The sequence below is a fragment of the Bufo bufo genome, chromosome 7 (assembly GCF_905171765.1).
Source record: "Bufo bufo chromosome 7, aBufBuf1.1, whole genome shotgun sequence".
Taxonomy (NCBI): Eukaryota; Metazoa; Chordata; class Amphibia; order Anura; family Bufonidae; genus Bufo; species Bufo bufo.
In genome coordinates this window covers 114,442,278-114,462,067 of record NC_053395.1, presented here as the reverse complement: position 1 = coordinate 114,462,067, position 19,790 = coordinate 114,442,278, and positions in this window count along the sequence as shown.

The following is a 19,790-nucleotide window of genomic DNA, read 5'->3' as shown; positions in this document are numbered from 1 at the left end:
AGTAACATGTAACCCAACCCCCCGGATGAACAGTGTTAAAAAAATAAAATAAAAATAGTGTAAAAAAATTCAATTTTTGGACACCTAACATCACAAAAAAGTGTAATAGTGAGCGAACAAAATGTTATATGCACCCCCAATTAGTGCTAATAAAACCGCCATCTCATCCCGCAAAAAATGAGCCCCTACATTAGATAGTCGCCCAACTAAAAAAAAAAAAATTTAGCTCCCAGGCTATGGAGATACTAAAATAATTTTTTTTGGTTCCTAAAATGATAATGTAGTGTAAAATCTAAATAAATTCTAAAATGTAGACATATTAGGTATCGCCGCGTTCGTAAGAATCTGCCCTATAAAAATAACATTTGACCAAACCCCTCGGATGAACAGCGTTAAAAATATAAAATAAAAACAGTGCCAAAACACAAATTTTTGGGCAAAATTTCCATTTGAATCCTTTTTTTCCGGTAATAAAGCAAGGGTTAACAGCCAAACAAAACTCAATATTTATGGCCCTGATTCTGTAGTTTGCAGAAACACCCCATATGTGGTCGTAAATGGCTATATAGCCGCACGGCAGGGCATAGAACGAAGGGAACTCCATATGGTTTCTGGAAGGCAGATTTTGATGGACAGTTTTTTTTTACACCATGTCCCATTAGAAGCCCCCCTGATGTAGCCTAGACTAGAAACTCCAAAAAAGTGACCCCATCTAAGAAACTACACCCCTCAAGGTATTCATAAGTTACTTTACAAACTTTGTTAGCCCTTTAGGTGTTTCACAAAACTAATTAGCGAATGTAGAAACAATTTTAGAATTTACATTTTTTGTTACCTTGCCTCAAAAAAGTGTAATAAAGAGCAACCAAAAATCATATTTACCCCTAAAATAGTCCCAAAACAACAACCACCTTATCCCGTAGTTTCCTAGATGGGGTCAATTTTATGGAGTTTCTACTCTAGGGGTGCATCAGGGGGCTTGAAAAGGTACATGGTGTAAATAAATCAGTCCAGCAAAATCTGCCTTCCAAAAACCATATGGCGTTCCCCTTCTTCTATGTCCTGCCGTTTAGCCAAATAGTAGTTTACGACCACATATGGGGTGTTTCTGCAAACTACAGAATCAGGGCAACCCATTTTGAGTTTTGTTTGGCTGTTAACCCATTTTTTTCAGTAATAAAGTAAGGGTTAAAATGGAAAATTTTCCAAAAAATAGAAATTCCAAAATTGTTTCTCCATCTGCCATTAACTCTTGTGGAACACCTAAAGAGTTAACAAAGTTTGTAAACCCAGTTTTGAATACCTTGAGGGGTGTACTTTCTTAGATGGAGTCATTTTTTGAAATTTCTATTCTATGGGTGCAACAGGGGTCTTCAAATGGGACATGGTATAAACAAAACCAGTCCTGCAAAATCTGCCTTCCAAAACCCATATGACGTTCCCCTCTTTCTATGTGCTCCCGTTTGGCCAAACAGTAGTTTACGATCACATATGGGGTGTTTTTGCAAACTACAGAATCAGGGCAACCCATATTGAGTTTTGTTTGGCTGTTAACCCTTACTTTATTGCTGGAAAAAATGGGTTAAAATGGAAAATTTTCCAAAAAATAGAAATTTCTAAATTGTTTCTCCATCTGCCATTAACTCTTGTGGAACACCTAAAGGGTTAACAAAGTTTGTGAACCCAGTTTTGAATACCTTGAGGGGTGTAGTTTCTTAGATGGAGTCACTTTTTAGAAATTTCTATTCTAGGGGTGCAAGGGGGGGCTTGAAATGGGACATGGTATAAACAAAACCAGTCCTGCAAAATCTGCCTTGCAAAACCCATATGGCGTTCCCCTCTTTCTATGTGCTACCGTTCGGCCAAACAGTAGTTTACGACCACATATGGGGTATTTCTGCAAACTACAGAATCAGGGCAACCCATATTGAGTTTTGTTTGGCTGTTAACCCTTACTTTATTGCTGGAAAAAATGGGTTAAAATGGAAAAATTTGTAAAAAAATTGAAATTTCTAAATTGTTTCTCCATCTGCCATTACCTCTTGTTGAATACCTAAAGGGTTAACAAAGTTTGTCAACCCAGTTTTGAATACCTTGAGGGGTGTACTTTCTTAGATGGAGTCACTTTTTTTGAAATTTCTATTCTAGGGGTGCAACGGGGGGCTTCAAATGGGACATGGTATAAACAAAACCAGTCCTGCAAAATCTGCCTTGCAAAACCCATATGGTGTTCCCCTCCTTCTATGTCCTCCCGTTTGGCCAAACAGTAGTTTACGACCACATATGGGGTGTTTCTGCAAACTACAGACTCAGGGCAACCCATTTTGAGTTTTGTTTGGCAGTTAACCCTTGTTTTTTTCCATGAAAAAATTGATTATATTGGAAAATTTTCCAAAAAAATCTAAATTCTTAAAATTTATGTCCATTTGCCATGAAGTCTTGTGGAAGACCTAAAGGGTTAACAAAGTTTGTAAAAACAGTTTTTGGGAGGTTTATATTATCTAAGCCTCACAAAGTGACTTCAAACCTGAACTGGTCCATAAAAAGTGAAATTTTGAAGATTTCTGAAAAATTTCAAAATTTGCTTCTAAACTTCTAAGCCTTGTAACATCCCCAATAAATAAAATATCATTCCCAAAATGCTACAATCATGAAGTAGACATATGGGGAATGTAAAGTCATCACAATTTTTGGTGGTATTACTATGTATTTCAGAAGTAGAGAAACTGAAACTTTGAAATTTGCTAATTTTTCGAAATTTTTGGTAAATATGGTATTTTCTTATGCAAAAAAATTAACTTTTTTGACCCAATTTTAGCAGTGTCATGAAGTACAATATGTGACGAAAAAACAATCTCAGAACGGCCTGGGTAAGTCAAAGCGTTTTAAAGTTATCAGCACTTAAAGTGACACTGGTCAGATTTGCAAAAAATGGCCTGGTCCTTAAAGGGACACTGACAGGCCCGATAAACATATTTAGTTATTCCTATGCAGTCATAGGTCTATTAAAGTGTATTACTATGATATAAGAGTACCCCCTGTCCACATTTTAAACCATGTAAAAACAACTTTATAATCATCTATCAATCACCTTCCTTTATGCCCAAGGGGCGGTTTTTCACATTTCTTTATGCCCAAGGGGCGTTTTTACTCCTACTTTCGTGCCCAGCCGCGCCTCAACTGTCGCTTCCTAGCACCGCCCAGCTCATTATTATTCACTGGCGGCTTTTACAGTCCCCGATCCTCCCGAGCCGGCGCAGGCGCAGCAGGAGACGCAGGCATTGAATAAGGGACGCAGGCGCACTGCGAGTGAGGGTGCCGGGCAAGTTATCCGGCGCACGCGCAGAAGGTACAAGTGAGTTCAATGCCAGGGTCTCCTTGGGCATAAAGAAATGTGAAAAACCGCCCCTTGGGCATAAAGGAAGGTGATTGACAGATGATTATAAAGTTGTTTTTACATGGTTTAAAATGTGGACAGGGGGTACTCTTATATCATAGTAATACACTTTAATAGACCTATGACTGCATAGGAATAACTAAATATGTTTATCGGGCCTGTCAGTGTTAGGCCTAATTTACTCTCTCGCCCAACGTGTGTCCCTGACACATGATTTCAGTGGCCAGCTTGAATTAAGTCTTACCGGTACCGGGAGAATGAAGAAGATAGACCACATGAACACATGTCTATTTCCAATCCATTCTGGTTTATTCACAGCTGGCAAACAGTTTTAAAAGAGGGGGTTGAGCTTCCTTTACATCCAATCATATGTTAGCATTAGTATTTGACCAATAGTATGGTCACACATAAGCTCTGCATTAACATAATAGCTGACTCATAGTAACAGCATTTGACCAATCAGGTATATACACATAGGCTAGCATACAGTTGAACGAGATGTCCTTTTATGGCTAGAAGGCTGTTCATACTTTCAACATGTATGGATCTCCTGAAACAGTTTAAGGAAGTGTCTAACATTCCATAGGGGGAAGGGAGGTTTTGTAGTGCACTAACCAAATGTAATACACATGGCTAAATGAGACAAAATGGAGTCACATATATCCCATCAAATCCCCTCTTAGAACCTTATATATATATATATACTATATGGTTCTTTCTCTGCTCTTCCTTGGTTTGCTTATAAGCCTTTAGGTATTCCATATACCCTTCAGCAGTATAATCCTCAGGCTTTGTTGAGGTTATGTTTGCCTCTTCTACCTCTACCGGAGTATAGAGGAATGTTGAGTGTACCCCTCTTTCGGCCACCTTTTTGACATATGGCTAGAAGGGAGGGCACACACTACAGACAACAGCAGAGACCCACTATTGCAGCGACCACGGCGAGTACCACTCCTAAAACATATCTTATTTGACCAAAGTCAGGTATTCAGCCAAAAAGCCAGTCCCACCAACCTTGGTCAACATCCTGTTTTATATGTTTTATCATCTCCTCTAATTGGCCTATTTTATCTTTTATTCCACGGGAGTGATCTAATAAATTGAAACAACACATCCCTGCGAACGCTGAGCATCCTACACCATGTTGGAGCAATAAATAGTCAATAGTTGCCCTATTCTGCAAGATAGCCTTTTCATACGATTGTATATCCAGCAGCATATCTTGCAGAACTGCACTAGTGACATTTATCTGTTTTATCATAAAACAGGCAAGTTTTGATATTGTCCTGTGGTTATATATGGCCAACCCTGGTACTCCTATCAAAGATACCCCTAAACTCATATATTCTGATCTAGAGAGGAGATTCACATTATAATCACAATTTTCTGGTAACTGTAGGGAAGTGTCTCTCGTGTGTCGTGTCTGCATTGCTGGGAATAGTGGTATCATTGCTAATGTCAGCCTGGCTATTGTACAGGGTCCCTCTGTAATATTGGCCGGTATGTATGTGTAACTAGTATTCCCACAGGCCAATACCCATCCTGCTGGTAGAGGTACATGTTTGTCTAGGGATGGTACTGTTTTTGTAATATTACATTGCATATTCTTTCCTGATATTATCTTTTTACAATTACCTAAATCTCTATCACAAATATTTGGCTTAATCTTATTCTGCATTTTTGCTTGTATGCAGGGAGGCAATAGTGTCTCATCACAGGTGAAGTTATAACATATTTCTGCTGCTGTGACAAGACCTGTAATTATTTCTATCATATTACTCTGCAGATTCTCATATGTAGGACAGTCATAACAAGCATGATAAGGATTTACATATCCATATTTAACATCATGATCCTCCATATCTGCGTCATTCCATTGGGAACGTAGGAGCTCCGTCCATACGTCTAGTGGGGTGGGGACTGCTACCAGACATGTCTCCAAAATGTTAGATGCCGATAAAGTGGTTTGGAGACAAAAGTCAGTTAAGTTCAGAGTTTTGGCCAGGTACAGCCATAAGTTCTCCTTTGTCTTCCATAGACTGTCTTCCCCTCTGCATTCTGTTTTCAGGTATATCTGTCTGTTCCACAGCCATGGGACAGTAAGTAGGAGACACAAAATTACAATTATTAAGGCACTACATCTCAGCCATCTCGAGGAATTTCCCGACTGCGTCATCTCGTTGGGGGTCAAGGCTGTCTGCCTCCGTTAGTACCCCTTCTGTATCTTCTTCGAGGTCAAGGCTGTCTGCCTCCGTTAGTACCTCTGGGCCTCGTTGGAGGTCAGGGCTGTCTGCCCCCGTTAGTACCTCTCTTTTCTTCACCAACTTAATCCTTGTGGCGTGGATCCACGTGGGCGATAGTTCAGTGAGGACTGCTGTTCTGGTGATCACGACTACCTCGGTGGGTTGTCCGTAGGTGAAACTTCCTGGTTCCTTTCCCTTCTTTAAGATCTTGATCATCACCTGGTCGCCTATCCGGACTGGACGGGTTGATTCCTGTGAAAGAGAAGGAGACTTACAAGCAACTTATTCTTCAGTTTTACTGAGGACTTTGATCAGATTAGTAACATACTCCTCCCTGATCAGGTCCAAGTCCCCTTCCTGTACTACCAGGGGGCGTCTTGCCCATGGTGTGGGGAAAGGCCTACCCATAAGTATCTCAATGCTGTTTATGTCCTACTCTGTGGAAATGTGCTATTAAGATGGAAGCACTGTGTTGGGGGAATGCATAACCTCCCCTCTTTGCAGACTAATTCTAATCCTGTTTTAGGATTTTTCTGCAATACTGGATAACACCAGTCTTGCTGTTCCTGTTCAGTGGCATACCACTGAAGATCAGTAAGCATTTGCAACATCTCAGGGGTTGGAGGTGCCAAACATGGCATCTCCCAATGGTTATACAAACCTGTGAGGTTGCTTTTGGCCACTCATTTCGCCATCTTAACTGCCAGCGCATTGCCCTGTGAGACATGATCCTTACCATCTGCTGCCGTAAATCCTCTCCTCTGCCAGATCATACCATGGTCCCACACTACCCCATGTGTGTACCTTCCCCTAAGTATGAATGGTGACAGGTCTATCAGCATGTAGAATACATGTCCTAGTGAGTGCAATAAGCTCAGCTGCCTGCTGTGTTGAGTGCGGATGTCCTTGAGTAGGCCTACAACATCATGAGTGGTGTGCAAAATGGTGTAATGTCACATTGTGAAAGAATTTGCCGACTCTACCATCATAGCACAGGCTGCAAGAGAACGCAGACATGCCGGCATCCCTTGGACAGAGGTGGGCATTACCTTTGAGAAAAACACACAAGGACGCAACTTGCCTCCGTTTTCTTGTGTCAGTACACCCGCCATGGTTTTACAATTTTGGCGTGCAAACATGTGGAAGGGCATATTATAGTCAGGGAGGCCCAGCCCTGGACTCGACATGAGCGAACATTTCAGATAATCAAATGCATTGTACATTTCAGAAGACCATTTAATCAAATCTGGATTTCCATCCAGAGTGGCTTGCCTCAAAACATTGTCAATAGTGGGAGCAATCAGTAATCCATTGTCTACCGTTTATCATACCAAGGAAAGATAATATTTCTTTCTTGGTGTGCGGGGCGACCAAACCCGCAATAGACTGGACTCTTTCTGTGCTGATTCTCCGTTCACCTTTTGTGAGGACAAAGCCCAAGTATTTAACCTGCATTTTACACCATTGCATTTGCTTAAGTGTCACTTTGTGACCACATCCTGACAACCATTATAACAGTGATAAACCATCCTGAATGCTGGCCTCCGCTGACATGCTACACAGTAATAAATCATCGACATATTGCAGCAGCACAGAACCTTGGGGGGATGTACCATGACTCTAACATCGCTCGGAGGACTATGCTGTACACTACAGGTGAATCAGCATATCCCTGGGGCATCTCTGCACCAGGTCAGTTGGCGTCTGTCAAAGGAAAAAGCAAAAAGTAGTCTGGTTATCTTATCAACTGGGATAGAAAAGAATACATTTTTCAGATCTATCACACTGAACCAGACAGCGTCTGCTGGAATGGCAGATAATAATTAAGTGACATCAGGTACAACAGGGGCTATAGGCACAATGATGTTGTTGATGGCCCTTAAATCCTGTACAAAGCGGGCAGCACCATCTGCCTTTGTCACTGGATTCACGGGCGTGCTGTAGGGTGAAATCACCTCTGCCAGGATTCCCTTTTGTAGGAATTCCTTTATCATTGGCCTAAGCCCATCAAGTTTCTCTTTTTTACAGCAGGTATTGTTTCTGGAACACTGAAATGACACCTGGTTTCACAGTAGCTGTGTAATATGTGCAATCTATTAATCCTGTGTCATATTCATTTGAGGACCATAATGCAGGGTTAATGTTATTCTGGGTGGTCCTGTATGTTTGCAAGAATCAGTGGCACTGGTGTAGAGACTGGAATGAGATCTGAGTGTACTCTTATGCCCTGATTCTTTGTTGATACCTGCAAGTCAAGCTTAATGAACAAATCTCTCCCTAATAGGCTGACTGGGCAATCTAGTATAATGCTGAATACATGATCTGTGACGTATTCCCTGTCAATGGTTTCTACTGGTAAGGAATCTGTTCTGTATGTCCTTGTCAGTACCCCATTTATTCCCATAGAGGGCTCACGCTTCCTTCCTCCCATTCTGGGTCACCTAAGTCCACCCCTTTTGGTGGACGCTTTGGTCCGCCCTCTGTCTGCCATTAGTATCTTAGCTGTCCATACGAGCAGAGCTCTGATGTTAAGCACAACACTGAACATGTAACATGTAACTGCAAACATTGAAACAAACAGATCTGACAATACAGACATGAACACACAAAGGGCCCATAAAAACTTTTCATTGAAATAAAAATGTACAGCTTGATCAATGCTGTTGGTACCAATAAAAAAAAAAAACTTCCAAGAAAATAAAATAAAATTCTTAATGCGCATATTTAAAAACAAATACCGCGTCCGTCTAATATTGATGTTTGATGACTCCTTTTTCTTTGTACTGACTTGATATGTACTATTGTAATACCCACAAAATACATATACTCAAATGTAACTAGCTCATACTGCATGTTTTCAAATGTATATGGTTTTCAATAAAAACAAATTGAACCATAAAAACAAATACCGTATTCCATACGCATTCATATACATTTTCATGTACTCATCTTCACAAACCAGCTCATAACCACGCCCTTATACATAAAATATGAATTGCACACACAACTTTGCTAGTAGATACAACTCAGAGCCACACCCATTCACATTCCACTGAATCATGTATCTTTCACCCAATCACACAATCTCTTTGTTTCATCCCAAAACTTGCAGCACAGACAAACACAGTTTTCCGGGAAGCAGATATTCATACCACACCCAGAATTGCTGATGGTCTGTCACTGTAAAACAATATACATGTTAATCATACAGTCATTTTGTTAAAATTAACAAATCATCTTATATGCCATGTAGTTTTTTTTTTTTTTGTTTAGTGTTACACACATCGCCCCCCACCGTACACAACCATGCCTTCTACTTCCTCTTGTCTTGCGTCTCCCATTTCAGGATTGTTCAAACAGGGGAAGTAAAGCAATACATCAAGTCGTTCAGCTGTACCACATGTTCCTCAAACTTTTACTCACATCTGAATAAGGACTTATTGGGTGCAACCTTAGATTGATACGAGTGGACACTTCCAATTAGCATCATCACTGCAGGCACATTTTAAACCATCGGAACATACAATTTGGAAAGATACAATCAATACTGGAGCCCTGTCTGGAATATCTTATAGATAACACAGGTTAGTATCTTCACATTGCTGCTTATGCATTACCAATTAGCAGCCCCCCTCCCCCCTCAACCCCCATATGAAATTCCTGAGCAGAGGAGGGGGGTGAGATGGGAGGGAGTTCTCTCTGAAAACACATCTCAAACAGGACAGGAAGAAATTTTTGTAGGACTACAAGTGACATTTTGGAATGTGGTGGGGGGGAGGGATGCCTCATGGCAACCTTTGTTCTCTATAGGATTCAAAATCCTCCATCTTGAAATAAGAAATGCTGCTCATTTCATTTCTCTAACTTCAAGTTCTCTCAGTCACTTCAATATACACTTTTTCACCATTACTCAGCTTGCACCAGGCTATTATTATCCTTCAACAACTTCTCTCTTCAACTATCAATACACTTATGCATTAACTGTCCATCTTTTAGTGCTGTAATCTCTAATTCCAGGGACTATAAATCGTCACTATTTAAACACACACAGATCATTAGGGCAACAAAACTTAACCAGTTCATTTCTGAAAGTTTAACACAAGCCCTTTCTAATTGCAAACACTGAGACACTTTTTCCCTTGCCATGAATTAACTTCCTGACTCTGCTGTGTCTTGTCACTCACTATAGCCCCCCTTCACAATCACAGGAGCTCTGATGTAACCAGTCTGTAAGCTTCTAACAGATTTTTGCAGCTTTTCAATCCTGCCAGCCTAGCATAACATTCTGTTTCACATTTTATTCTACTTGTACTGCGTGTAGTATAACTAGTATGCGGTGTGCCAATATTTAGACCGCGCTCCATTATGTTTCCAAATGTTGGCATGGGGGGTTGGTATTTTTCTTCTAGTTTTAATGGTATAACCGCTGTTACAGCATCTTCCTCAATCTGAGTCAGAACTGGATACAGAGGTGTCGTGGGGGTGGATTTATTATAAGGTGGAGGGGGATTTCTGACTTCTCTTCTTTGTACCTACCTCCTGTTCTATTTCATGTAGAGACCAATCATTTTTGGGACTTTTTAGATTCTTATTCTTCTTGCTATTACCTGCATCATACCAGTGGGGGGCTATTTCCAGCCATTGTTCTGCCATTGCGGCCAGGCTGTTTTATCACCTAGACATAGTCCTTTGACCATATCCATATGATAAATACTATTATCACCGTCCCTGGGGAATGGATCTGCAGCATCCATTACCTCGGTCCAGCCTGCTAGATTATCTACCCACGGGTTGATCAGGTAATAGTTTGTTGGACTAACACGGGCTACATAGATTTTGCAAGTCTCTCCTGGTTCTGGTTTAGGGAATTTAGTTTTAGACCCTTGTCCTCCCATGTTAGTATTTATAGTTCAAAGAATAAGTGAGACAATCACTGTCAGGACTGGCTGTACTGCACTGAAATAGCGCCGACAAGACCTGTCAACTGATCAGCTGATTCGTATCTTAATGTCTCTCTATACTCTTTGGACCCCTATCGACTATTGTTGTTTCGGACTGCCACTTGCATTCAAATTTTCCGGGTCAACAGATCGCTCTTAGCCGAAAAACTGGGGCGTCTTGCAGTCCTCCACAACACAAACAATTTTACACATTAACAGTAGTTAACCCAAAATACATCAATTTGATAATAACAGTGGGATATGACTGTACACTTACCAACCGATCAGTATCTCACACAAACAGATAATCTTATTACTTCTAAAATACTTATACTATATATATATATAAGAGTTAATTCAAGCTTGTATCCTTCTGTTCCCGGAACAGATATCCTTATATAGTGCACTATCTCTTAACGATACGGACTCAAATGAGCCTCTTACAATCAACATTTTATAACGATATGGACTCAATGATATGAGCCGCTTACAATCAACATTTGCGTGTCTCCAGACATCGCAGTCCACTGAAATCATAAATAGATGGTTCGACTTACTTGAATGGGATTTTTGGTCAGTGCTCCAGGTCCAAGAGGACAAAAATTGATGTCCTTCACTGTAGACCTGAAGAGGACCCTCCCAATCCCGGAAACCGAGCTCCCAAAGCTGTTAGGCCTAATTTACTCTCTCGCCCAACGTGTGTCCCTGACACATGATTTCAGTGGCCAGCTTGAATTAAGTCTTACCGGTACCGGGAGAATGAAGAAGATAGACCACATGAACACATGTCTATTTCCAATCCATTCTGGTTTATTCACAGCTGGCAAACAGTTTTAAAAGAGGGGGTTGAGCTTCCTTTACATCCAATCATATGTTAGCATTAGTATTTGACCAATAGTATGGTCACACATAAGCTCTGCATTAACATAATAGCTGACTCATAGTAACAGCATTTGACCAATCAGGTATATACACATAGGCTAGCATACAGTTGAACGAGATGTCCTTTTATGGCTAGAAGGCTGTTCATACTTTCAACATGTATGGATCTCCTGAAACAGTTTAAGGAAGTGTCTAACATTCCATAGGGGGAAGGGAGGTTTTGTAGTGCACTAACCAAATGTAATACACATGGCTAAATGAGACAAAATGGAGTCACATATATCCCATCAGTCAGTGTCCCTTTAAGGTGAAATAGGGCTGTGTCCTGAAGGGGTTAATGTAGAGGGTTGCGAGTTCGAGTCCTCACAGAAACATTTCAAAAATAGAGTCTAAATTAGACTTGTATACACAGGGTGTCCCCCAAGCATAGTGATTATGCTTGGGAATACCCCTTTCACATTCATAACACTGACTCCATATATGGAGTCAGAGCAGGGACTCCTAAGCTGGGAAATTCCCCACTCAGGGGCCCTGCCTGAGCATAGGGGAAGCAAGCATGGCCTGGAACAGAAGAAAAGTGGGCCCTGCTTGCTTCGTGCTATGGGGCTACGGGCCCCATAGCAGCTGCGTGGTCTGCCTATATTGGCAGTATGCCACTGATTACAGCTATGTGCCCCCTCACAATAGTTATACCCAGATATGTGCCCCCTCACAGTAGTTATGGCCAGATAGTGTCACATTTGGGTGTGGGAGGGAAACACCACACTGAACATAGGAGGGAAAGGGGTGAGGGAATAAGGCCTGGAAACTAGGGAAAGGAAATAGACACCCCCTTGTAAAACCCTAATCAAAGTCCTGACTAACTACCAGTATGAACAGACCCCATATACAGGAATACCTAGTGTCCTTACTCACCCTATAGGACACTGGTACTAATGTCATACTGAGACAAACTGTTCCTCTAAAAGGAAGGACGAAAATGAGTCTCCCTCAGGCCTTAATACAAATGACAGGGAAATGCAACACACAAAATAACCCAAACAAAATGCAAAAGGGAAAGAAAACACTTAAAGTATAACTGTCGTATTTTTTTATTTTTTTTTGGAGTATTGGATTGTGGTGATTAATATCTCCTTGATGGCCCTATTTCAACTTTTCACAGTGTATTCAATTACCCCTTAATTCCACATTTTTGTCCCCTGTACTGCCTACTTTTACCTGTGCTTAAAATAGGGTTGCTAGGCATGTCCTGTTGAAGGACGGAGGACGCAGAAGCACGCTGCGTGCAAGGTCAGATTACTGACAGCCAGGGACTGTAGGTAAATGATTAAAGCCAGGTCCTCCCCAGCAGCTGATAACAGTGCCTGGACTGTGTGCACTTCTCCCTGTCCCTGTGCTTGGCAGACGCTCCCTCACTCAGCTGAGCTGGAGAAGTAGAGTTGAATCAGCGCAGACCAGGGAAGGGAGATCTGCCATCTGCTCAGTGTATAAATGAAAGCAACATGTGGTAAGAGGACCCCTTTGTGCTGCAGGAGATTAACCCTTTAGGGGGCGGGCTCTGGTTACTGACACTTTTGGGGGGCTATTGTTACTGGCTAGTGAGGGCAGGCGGGATTAGCCTCAGGGTGAGGGCAGTGGCGGCCATCTTAACTGAATAGTGAAATTGCAGTTTTATGCAGACTGGTTGCTAAGGGCTGAATCTTATTAAATATGGGGTAAGTCAGTCTAATAGTAACCGATTCTGGAATATCATGTTATTAGTAACTACATATATGAAAATTGAAATTAGGGTCTAAATGTGACAGTTATCCTTTAACTTCAAGTGGCTATGGCAGCACCAGGAAACAGAGATCCACACACCAGCTATCCACAACTCAAACTGTAGCTAAAAACCACAAAGCCTAGTGGGAGAAACAACAATAAATAGAGAAGGTTAAATGACCATAATAGCCGCACATGGGGAAAGAAGGTGCAGCAAGCACCAGAAACAACACAGACGTCATTTTATCCAAAACATGTCAGATCAAACCACGTGTTGCCAGTCTCACCGATCTCCTGCCACCTGTCGTGGGAATGTCCGTGACAGATATGTGGCCCCTCACAGTACTTAACCACCTCCGGACCGCCTAACGCAGGATCGCGTTCCGGAGGTGGCAGCGCTGCGCAGAGTCACGCATATACGCGTCATCTCGCGAGATGCGAGATTTCGCTCCAAGCCGGCCCGCGCATGCGCATCGCGGGCCGGCAAAATTCAAAGAAGTATTTCGTCACCAGCCTGCCAGCAACGATCATTGGCTGGCAGGCTGGCGATTTTCAAAAAATCCAATCCAAAGTCATATAACAGATCATATTAGTAAATATGATCTGTTATATGGCTTGTCTGCTCCTGTGCTGGTCCTTTTCGTCGGTTGGATCCAGCACAGGAGCAGACTGAACTGTGAGTAGCACCAACACTACACCTTAGCCCCAGATCACCCACCTGCACCCCAATTAACCCTTTGATCACCCCTTTGATCGCCCCTGTCAATCACTAGTGAAAGGAAAAAAAGTGATCAGTGTAAACTTTCATTTTTTTTTTTTTCACTGGTATTGGCTGTTAGGTTTTAGGGATAGTTTAGGCCCCTTGGTTAGGTAGTTAGCGTCAGTTAGCGCCCACCCCACCGCACCGCAGTCACTTTTATTCGCTGTTTAGCGTATCGCTAATCAGCATTTGTACTTTTATAGTATCTGTAAGTGATCAAAACTGATCACGGTCAGATCTATAATAGTATTAGTGTCACTTTAGCTCGCCCTCCACCCAAAACGCAGTGTTTGCCCGATCAGGCCTGATCGGTCGCCCACACGTGCGTTCACCCACGCCCGCCCCACCGCAGTGACAAAAAATATATATTTTTTGATCACTGCACATTCATTTTACACGCACTGCGGCGATAAAAAAATCAGTTTTGATATTTTTTATCAACCGCAGCAGCCTCCGGTACTTCGCTAGCCTCCCCTTTGTAAGACAGGTTTGCTTTTTTTCTTGGGTAGTCTCAGGGAATACCCCTAAATTTAGTAGTCCAAAATGTCAAACAGGGGGTATTCTTCTGAAGAGGCCTACAGGATTCTGACCCAGTCGGATGAGGAGTGGGAACCCTCATCTGATGAATCTAGCGGGTCAGAATATGAACCTGTAGAAAGCAGTGGCTCTCTGACCCAAAGTTCGGACGAGGAGGTGGAGGTCCCTGATAGCACCAGGCGTACCAGGCCCCGTGTCGCTAGACCACAGGTTACGCAGGATCCGCTTCAAGAGCAGCAGAGTGGGGCTGTCGCTGCCGGATCACGTGGTGAGGCATACACCAGCAGCGCAGCCCTTCCTGGACCTAGTACCAGCACTGCCGTACAACCTGGTGAAGTAGCGAGCACCAGAAGGGCAGTTGAAGCTGGTACGGTGGCACGTGCAATAGTTACCCCCGTCGCAGCCACCGCACAGACAGGCCCGTAGAGCCCCTAGAGTCCCTGAGGTGCTGGCAAATCCTGATTGGCAGTCACCAACTTCAGCCGCACCAGTAGTTCCCCCTTTCACCGCCCAGTCTGGAGTTCGGGTTGAGACGGCTCAAATCGGTTCGGCCCTGGGATTTTTTGAGCTGTTCTTGACTGCGGAGCTCTTGGACTTAGTTGTGGCAGAGACAAACCGGTATGCCACACAATTTATAACCGCAAACCCGGGAAGCTATTATGCCCAGCCTTTCCGGTGGAAACCAGTCCAAGTTTCCGAAATTAAAATTTTTCTGGGCCTTCTCCTCAACATGGGCCTGACAAAAAAGCATGAATTGCGGTCATATTGGTCAACGCACCCAATTCATCACATGCCCATGTTCTCTGCTGCTATGTCCAGGACACGATTTGAGACCATCCTCCGTTTTCTGCATTTTAGCGACAACACCACCTCCCGTCCCAGAGGCCACCCTGCTTTTGACCGGCTCCACAAAATTCGGCCCCTCATAGACCATTTCAACCTGAAATTTGCAGATTTGTATACCCCTGAGCAAAACATCTGCGTAGACGAGTCCCTAATACATTTTACCGGGCGCCTTGGCTTCAAACAATACATCCCAAGCAAGCGTGCCCGGTATGGGGTCAAATTGTATAAGCTCTGTGAAAGGGCCACAGGCTATACCCACAAATTTCGGATCTATGAGGGAAAAGATCAGACCCTGGAGCCGGTCGGTTGCCCTGACTACCTGGGGAGCAGTGGGAAGACAGTCTGGGACTTGGTGTCACCCTTATTCGGCAAGGGGTACCATCTTTATGTGGACAATTTCTACACAAGTGTGGCCCTCTTTAGGCATTTGTTTCTAGAACGGATTTGCGCCTGTGGCACCGCGCGAACTAGTCGCGTGGGCTTCCCCCAACGGCTTGTAACCACCCGTCTTGCAAGGGGGCAGAGGGCTGCCTTGTGTAACGAAGAACTGCTCGCGGTGAAATGGAGAGACAAGCGTGACGTTTACATGCTCTCCTCCATTCACGCAGACACGACAATCCAAATTGAGCGAGCAACCCGTGTCATTGAAAAGCCCCTCTGTGTCCACGACTATAATGCGCTCATGGGAGGGGTGGACTTCAATGACCAGATGTTGTCTCCGTATTTAGTTTCCCGCAGAACCAGACGCTGGTATAAGAAGGTGTCTGTATATTTGATTCAATTGGCGCTGTACAATAGTTTTGTTCTCTACAGTAAGGCTGGGAGAACACGATCCTTCCTCAAATTCCAGGAAGAGATCATCGAGAACCTCCTGTATCCAGAAGGTTCCGTGGCCCCATCCACCAGTGTAGTTAGCCGTCTACACGAGCGACATTTCCCCAGTGTCGTTCCTGGTACCTCAACCCAACCGTCACCCCGAAAAAGATGTCGTGTCTGTAGCAGGAGTGGAATAAGGCGTGACACCCGCTTTTTCTGTCCTGACTGTGCTGACCACCCTGCCCTATGCTATGGAGAGTGTTTCCGGAAGTACCACACACAGGTACACCTAGCATAGGGATCACATCTCACCAGGACAGGCACACAGGGCTATTAGGGCCCATTCACTCACAGCTGCTGCAAACCTCTCCTTTCACCTGGGATAAAGTGCATAACGTACTTCGCCACATCTTTGGGCGATTTGCGCTTTGCACATTGTCCCATGGGGAAGGAGAGGTTTGTTCTATAAAGGTAAAAAAAACTAAACAAAAAAAAAATTACCGGTAAGTAAAAAAGTTAAAAAAGTTTAAAAAAGTTAATATGTTCTGTTCTAAAGTTAATAAAGTTATTGCTTTGCGGCCTGGTTTTTTCTTTTTTGTTTTGTTTTTTTTACCTTCCAGGTGGACCAACCGATGAACCAGCTGCAGCACTGATGTGCATTCGGACAGAAGCATTGCGCTGCTGTCAGATTACACGCAAGTCGGTGTATGCGGCGCTGCAAGACGAGATTTCTCCTCTGCAGTAAAAGATATGTTTGCCGAGGCATATGAGCTGAGGAGGTGGCGGTGTTCATATACTTTGGCAAACACTTTGTATATATAAAAAAAAAAAATCCCGGCAATGATTTATTCATCCACATCGATTGATGTGAATGGAGAAATCTGGTTTGCCAGGGCATACGAGCTGAAGTGGGTATGGATGTTGGGCGGAGCTCCTATGTCCTGGCAGACGCCTTTCCCCTCCTTTTTCTTTTTTTGGCAGAGATTTTTTCATCCACATTGATCGATGCGAATGAAGAAATCTGTGCCGTTCATTTTTTTCTTTCAGCCCAGAGGCTGAACGGAAAAAAAAAATCTCATTACCCGTATGCTCAATATAAGGAGAATAGCAGAAACTCCTAATGCTGGGCATACATGTAATGATTGCGGAGACCCTCAAATGCCAGGGCAGTACAAACACCCCACAAATAACACCATTTTGGAAAGAAGACACCCCAAGGTATTCGCTGAGGGGCATATTGAGTCCATGAAAGATTGAAATTTTTGTCCCAAGTTAGCGGAAAGGGAGACTTTGTGAGAACAAAATCCAAAAAATCAATTTCCGCTAACTTGTGCCAAAATTTTTTTTTTTCAATGAACTCGCCATGCCCCTCATTGAATACCTTGGGGTGTCTTCTTTCCAAAATGGGGTCACATGTGGGGTATTTATACTGCCCTGGCATTTGAGGGGCCCCAAAGCGTGAGAAGAAGTCTGGTATCCAAATGTCTAAAAATGCCCTCCTAAAAGGAATTTGGGCCCCTTTGCCCACCTAGGCTGCAAAAAAGTGTCACACATGTGGTATCTCCGTATTCAGCAGAAGTTGGGGAATATGTTTTGGGGTGTCATTTTACATATACACATGCTGGGTGAGATAAATATCTTGGTCAAATGCCAACTTTGTATAAAAAAAATGGGAAAAGTTGTCTTTTGCCAAGATATTTCTCTCACCCAGCATGGGTATATGTAAAATGACACCCCAAAACACATTCCCCACCTTCTCCTGAGTACGGAGATACCAGATGTGTGACACTTTTTTGCAGCCTAGGTGGGCAAAGGGGCCCACATTCCAAAGAGCACCTTTCAGATTTCACAGGTCATTTACCTACTTACCAGACATTAGGGCCCCTGGAAAATGCCAGGGCAGTATAACTACCCCACAAGTGACCCCATTTTGGAAAGAAGACACCCCAAGGTATTCCGTGAGGGGCATGGCAAGTTCCTAGAATTTTTTATTTTTTGTCACAAGTTAGTGGAAAATGATGTTTTTTTTTTTTGTTTTTTTTTTCATACAAAGTCTCCTATTCCACTAACTTGTGACAAAAAAAAAAAATTTCCATGAACTCACTATGCCCATCAGCGAATACCTTGGGGTCTCTTCTTTCCAAAATGGGGTCACTTGTGGGGTAGTTATACTGCCCTGGCATTCTAGGGGCCCAAATGTGTGGTAAGGAGTTTGAAATCAAATTCAGTAAAAAATGACGAGTGAAATCCGAAAGGTGCTCTTTGGAATATGGGCCCCTTTGCCCACCTAGGCTGCAAAAAAGTGTCACACATCTGGTATCTCCGTACTCAGGAGAAGGTGGGGAATGTGTTTTGGGGTGTCATTTTATATATACCCATGCTGGGTGAGAGAAATATCTTGGCAAAAGACAACTTTTCCCATTTTTTTATACAAAGTTGTCATTTGACCAAGATATTTATCTCACCCAGCATGGGTATATGTAAAAAGACACCCCAAAACACATTCCTCAACTTCTCCTGAGTACGGGGATACCAGATGTGTGACACTTTTTTGCAGCCTAGGTGGGCAAAGGGGCCCATATTCCAAAGAGCACCTTTCGGATTTCACAGGTCATTTTTCACTGAATTTGATTTCAAACTCCTTACCACACATTTGGGCCCCTAGAATGCCAGGGCAGTATAACTACCCCACAAGTGACCCCATTTTGGAAAGAAGAGACCCCAAGGTATTCGCTGATGGGCATAGTGAGTTCATGGAAGTTTTTATTTTTTGTCACAAGTTAGTGGAATATGAGACTTTGTATGAAAAAAAAAAAAAAAAAAAAAAAATTCATCATTTTCCACTAACTTGTGACAAAAAATAAAAAATTCTAGGAACTCGCCATGCCCCTCACGGAATACCTTGGGGTGTCTTCTTTCCAAAATGGGGTCACTTGTGGGGTAGTTATACTGCCCTGGCATTCTAGGGGCCCAAATGTGTGGTAAGGAGTTTGAAATCAAATTCAGTAAAAAATGACGAGTGAAATCCGAAAGGTGCTCTTTGGAATATGGGCCCCTTTGCCCACCTAGGCTGCAAAAAAGTGTCACACATCTGGTATCTCCGTACTCAGGAGAAGGTGGGGAATGTGTTTTGGGGTGTTATTTTATATATACCCATGCTGGGTGAGAGAAATATCTTGGCAAAAGACAACTTTTCCCATTTTTTTTATACAAAGTTGTCATTTGACCAAGATATTTATCTCACCCAGCATGGGTATATGTAAAAAGACACCCCAAAACACATTCCTCAACTTCTCCTGAGTACGGGGATACCAGATGTGTGACACTTTTTTGCAGCCTAGGTGGGCAAAGGGGCCCATATTCCAAAGAGCACCTTTCGGATTTCACAGGTCATTTTTCACTGAATTTGATTTCAAACTCCTTACCACACATTTGGGCCCCTAGAATGCCAGGGCAGTATAACTACCCCACAAGTGACCCCATTTTGGAAAGAAGAGACCCCAAGGTATTCGCTGATGGGCATAGTGAGTTCATGGAAGTTTTTATTTTTTGTCACAAGTTAGTGGAATATGAGACTTTGTATGAAAAAAAAAAAAAAAAAAAAAATC